This window comes from Oncorhynchus gorbuscha, unplaced genomic scaffold, assembly GCF_021184085.1.
Source record: "Oncorhynchus gorbuscha isolate QuinsamMale2020 ecotype Even-year unplaced genomic scaffold, OgorEven_v1.0 Un_scaffold_6450, whole genome shotgun sequence".
In the NCBI taxonomy this organism is placed as follows: domain Eukaryota; kingdom Metazoa; phylum Chordata; class Actinopteri; order Salmoniformes; family Salmonidae; genus Oncorhynchus; species Oncorhynchus gorbuscha.
In genome coordinates, this window is record NW_025750043.1 from 12,501 (window position 1) to 18,379 (window position 5,879).

The following is a 5,879-nucleotide window of genomic DNA, read 5'->3' on the forward strand; positions in this document are numbered from 1 at the left end:
AACCTGTATCTCCTCTACAGTACTAACCTGTATCTCCTCTACAGTACTAACCTGTATCTCCTCTACGGTACTAACCTGTATCTCCTCTACGGTACTAACCTGTATCTCCTCTATGGTACTATCCTGTATCTCCTCTATGGTACTAACCTGTACAGTACTAACCTGTATCTCCTCTATGGTACTAACCTGTATCTCCTCTACAGTACTAACCTGTATCTCCTCTACAGTACTAACCTGTATCTCCTCTATGGTACTAACCTGTACAGTACTAACCTGTATCTCCTCTATGGTACTAACCTGTATCTCCTCTATGGTACTAATCTGTACAGTACTAACCTGTATCTCCTCTATGGTACTAACCTGTATCTCCTCTACAGTACTAACCTGTATCTCCTCTATGGTACTAACCTGTATCTCCTCTATGGTACTAACCTGTACAGTACTAACCTGTATCTCCTCTATGGTACTAACCTGTATCTCCTCTACAGTACTAACCTGTATCTCCTCTATGGTACTAACCTGTACAGTACTAACCTGTATCTCCTCTATGGTACTAACCTGTATCTCCTCTATGGTACTAACCTGTACAGTACTAACCTGTATCTCCTCTATGGTACTAACCTGTATCTCCTCTACAGTACTAACCTGTATCTCCTCTATGGTACTAACCTGTATCTCCTCTATGGTACTAACCTGTATCTCCTCTATGGTACTAACCTGTACAGTACTAACCTGTATCTCCTCTATGGTACTAACCTGTATCTCCTCTATGGTACTAACCTGTACAGTACTAACCTGTATCTCCTCTATGGTACTAACCTGTATCTCCTCTACGGTACTAACCTGTATCTCCTCTACGGTACTAACCTGTATCTCCTCTACGGTACTAACCTGTATCTCCTCTATGGTACTAACCTGTATCTCCTCTATGGTACTAACCTGTATCTCCTCTATGGTACTAACCTGTATCTCCTCTATGGTACTAACCTGTACAGTACTAACCTGTATCTCCTCTATGGTACTAACCTGTATCTCCTCTATGGTACTAACCTGTATCTCCTCTATGGTACTAACCTGTATCTCCTTTATGGTACTAACCTGTATCTCCTCTATGGTACTAACCTGTATCTCTCTATGGTACTAACCTGTATCTCCTCTATGGTACTAACCTGTACAGTACTAACCTGTATCTCCTCTATGGTACTAACCTGTATCTCCTCTATGGTACTAACCTGTATCTCCTCTACGGTACTAACATGTACAGTACTAACCTGTATCTCCTCTATGGTACTAACCTGTATCTCCTCTACAGTACTAACCTGTATCTCCTCTATGGTACTAACCTGTATCTCCTCTATGGTACTAACCTGTATCTCCTCTATGGTACTAACCTGTATCTCCTCTATGGTACTAACCTGTATCTCCTCTATGGTACTAACCTGTATCTCCTCTATGGTACTAACCTGTACAGTACTAACCTGTATCTCCTCTATGGTACTAACCTGTATCTCCTCTATGGTACTAACCTGTACAGTACTAACCTGTATCTCCTCTATGGTACTAACCTGTATCTCCTCTATGGTACTAACCTGTACAGTACTAACCTGTATCTCCTCTATGGTACTAACCTGTACAGTACTAACCTGTATCTCCTCTACAGTACTAACCTGTATCTACTCTATGGTACTAACCTGTATCTCCTCTACGGTACTAACCTGTATCTCCTCTACGGTACTAACCTGTATCTCCTCTACGGTACCAACTGTATCTCTCTACGGTACTAACCTGTATCTCCTCTACGTACTAACCTGTATCTCCTCTACAGTACTAACCTGTATCTCCTCTACAGTACTAACCTGTATCTCCTCTACGGTACTAACCTGTATCTCCTCTACGGTACTAACCTGTATCTCCTCTACGGTACTAACCTGTATCTCCTCTATGGTACTAACCTGTATCTCCTCTACGGTACTAACCTGTATCTCCTCTATGGTACTAACCTGTATCTCCTCTATGGTACTAACCTGTACAGTACTAACCTGTATCTCCTCTATGGTACTAACCTGTATCTCCTCTATGGTACTAACCTGTATCTCCTCTATGGTACTAACCTGTACAGTACTAACCTGTATCTCCTCTATGGTACTAACCTGTATCTCCTCTATGGTACTAACCTGTACAGTACTAACCGTATCTCCTTCTATGGTACTAACTCGTATCTCATCTACAGTACTAACCTGTACAGTACTAACCTGTATCTCCTCTACAGTACTAACCTGTATCTCCTCTATGGTACTAACCTGTACAGTACTAACCTGTATCTCCTCTACAGTACTAACCTGTATCTCCTCTATGGTACTAACCTGTATCTCCTCTATGGTACTAACCTGTACAGTACCAACCTGTATCTCCTCTATGGTACTAACCTGTTCAGTACTAACCTGTATCTCCCTCTATGGTACTAACCTGTATCTCCTCTATGGTACTAACCTGTACAGTACTAACCTGTATCTCCTCTATGGTACTAACCTGTATCTCTCTACAGTACTAACCTTGTATCTCCTCTATGGTACTAACCTGTATCTCTCTATGGTACTAACCGTATCTCCTCTATGGTACTAACCTGTATCTCTCTATGGTACTAACTCGTACAGTACTAACCTGTATCTCCCACGGTACTAACCTGTATCTCCTCTATGGTACTAACCTGTACAGTACTAACCTGTATCTCCTCTATGGTACTAACCTGTATCTCCTCTATGGTACTAACCTGTACAGTACTAACCTGTATCTCCTCTATGGTACTAACCTGTATCTCCTCTATGGTACTAACCTGTATCTCCTCTACGGTACTAACCTGTATCTCCTCTATGGTACTAACCTGTATCTCCTCTATGGTACTAACCTGTACAGTACTAACTGTATCTCTCTATGGTACTAACCTGTATCTCCTATGGTACTAACCTGTATCTCCTCTATGGTACTAACCTGTATCTCCTCTATGGTACTAACCTGTACAGTACTAACCTGTATCTCCTCTTATGGTACTAACCTGTATCTCCTCTATGGTACTAACCTGTATCTCCTCTACAGTACTAACCTGTATCTCCTCTACGGTACTAACCTGTACAGTACTAACATGTATCTCCTCTACAGTACTAACCTGTATCTCCTCTACAGTACTAACCTGTACAGTACTAACCTGTATCTCCTCTACAGTACTAACCTGTATCTCCTCTACAGTACTAACCTGTATCTCCTCACGGTACTAACCTGTATCTCCTCTATGGTACTAACCTGTATTCCTCTATGGTACTAACCTATCTCCTCTATGGTACTAACCTGTATCTCCTCTATGGTACTAACCTGTACAGTACTAACCTGTATCTCCTCTATGGTACTAACCTGTATCTATCCAGTACTAACTCGTACAGTACTAACCTGTATCTCCTCTACAGTACTAACCTGTATCTCCTCTATGGTACTAACCTGTACAGTACTAACCTGTATCTCTACAGTACTAACCTGGTACTAACTGTATCTCCTCTATGGTACTAACCTGTACAGTACCAACCTGTATCTCCTCTATGGTACTAACCTGTTCAGTACTAACCTGTATCTCCTCTATGGTACTAACCTGTATCTCCTCTATGGTACTAACCTGTACAGTACTAACCTGTATCTCCTCTATGGTACTAACCTGTATCTCCTCTACAGTACTAACCTGTATCTCCTCTATGGTACTAACCTGTATCTCCTCTATGGTACTAACCTGTACAGTACTAACCTGTATCTCCTCTATGGTACTAACCTGTATCTCCTCTATGGTACTAACCTGTACAGTACTAACCTGTATCTCCTCTATGGTACTAACCTGTATCTCCTCTATGGTACTAACCTGTACAGTACTAACCTGTATCTCCTCTATGGTACTAACCTGTATCTCCTCTATGGTACTAACCTGTAAAGTACTAACCTGTATCTCCTCTATGGTACTAACCTGTATCTCCTCTATGGGTATCTCCTCTACGGTACTAACCTGTATCTCCCTATGGTACTAACCTGTATCTCCTCTATGGTACTAACCTGTACAGTACTAACCTGTATCTCCTCTATGGTACTAACCTGTATCTCCTCTATGGTACTAACCTGTATCTCCTTCTATGGTACTAACCTGTATCTCCTCTATGGTATTAACCTGTACAGTACTAACCTGTATCTCCTCTATGGTACTAACCTGTATCTCCTCTATGGTACTAACCTGTATCTCCTCTACGGTACTAACCTGTATCTCCTCTACGGGTACAGTACTAACATGTATCTCCTCTACAGTACTAACCTGTATCTCCTCTACAGTACTAACCTGTACGGTACTAACCTGTATCTCCTCTACAGTACTAACCTGTATCTCCTCTATGGTACTAACCTGTACAGTACTAACCTGTATCTCCTCTACAGTACTAACCTGTATCTCCTCTACGGTACTAACCGTATCTCCTCTATGGGTACCAACCTGTGCATCTCCTCTATGGTACTAACCTGTATCTCCTCTATGGTACTAACCTGTATCTCTCTATGGTACTAACCTGTACAGTACTAACCTGTATCTCCTATGGTACTAACCTGTATTCCTCTACAGTACCAACCTGTACAGTACTAACCTGTATCTCCTCTACAGTACGAACCTGTATCTCTCTACAGTACTAACCTGTATCTCCTCTACAGTACTAACCTGCATCCTCTATGGTACTAACCTGTATCTCCTCTACAGTACTAACCTGTACAGTACTAACCTGTATCTCCTTCTACAGTACTAACCGTATCTCCTCTACAGTACTAACCTGTATCTCCTCTACAGTACTAACCTGTATCTCCTCTACAGTACTAACTCCGTATCTCCTCTACAGTACTAACCTGCATCTGCTCTACGGTACTAACCTGTATCTGCTCTACGGTACTAACCTGTATCTCCTCTATGGTGTGAACTATGAAGGTGTCCTGCAGATCCTCCATGGTCCTCCATCCAGTTGTTGAACGGAGTAAGCCGGCTGGCAAACCCAGATACAACTGGTCTATGGTCTCCAGAAGCTTCTCAGTTCTCTGTTTCAGACAGACAGAGAAAGAGACACACAGAGAGAGAGAGAGAGAGAGAGAGAGAGAGAGAGAGAGAGAGAGAGAGAGAGAGAGAGAGAGAGAGAGAGAGACAGAGAGAGAGACACACAGAGAGAGACACAGAGAGAGAGAGAGACACACAGAGAGAGAGAGACACAGAGAGAGAGAGAGACACAGAGAGAGAGAGAGACACAGAGAGAGAGAGACACAGAGAGAGAGAGAGAGAGACAGAGAGAGAGAGAGAAAGAGAGAGAGAAAACAGTCAGCGCATTGTAAAGACTGAGAGCAAGACGAAAGGCAAACTCCAGATACAACTGGTCGATGGTCTCCAGAAGCTTCTCAGTTCTCTGTCGGTTTCCCACGAGGAAACACAGTGAAAAACAGTATGAGTGCATGAGCCTATGAGCAGTTCTGGATCATATTAAGCACGGAACCTATGGACCATCCAACTGCATTTAGCATCTAATTGGCCATCTAATTGGCCATCTAATTGGCCATCTAATTGGCCATCTATTTGATCATCTAATTGGCCATCTAATTGGCCATCTAATTGGCCATCTAATTGGCCATCTATTTGATCATCTAATTGGCCATCTAATTGGCCATCTAATTGGCCATCTAATTGGCCATCTAATTGACCATCTAATTGATCTCAGTCATATATATTTCTATCACAGCATTGTTGAATACTAATTTCTGAAAGGCTAAAAGGGTGTTTTAGAAGGGATATTAAAACCAGGAACCATATGGGGACATTTGGAAATCAC

General features: G+C 42.2%; 1 long non-coding RNA gene across 2 annotated transcripts in view; it reads right to left on the reverse strand.

The window, feature by feature from the left end:
- LOC124029459 overlaps positions 1-5,017 on the reverse strand; it is an 11,037-nt gene extending 6,020 nt beyond the window's left edge. The window contains exon 1 of one of the 2 annotated variants that reach the window (XR_006837771.1): positions 4,963-5,017. This is a non-coding gene — a long non-coding RNA (uncharacterized LOC124029459). Of the gene's footprint in view, positions 1-795; positions 814-4,962 lie in introns of those variants that run through there. The other variant, XR_006837772.1, reaches the window with a different exon arrangement.
- Between the last annotated feature and the right edge of the window lie 862 nt (positions 5,018-5,879).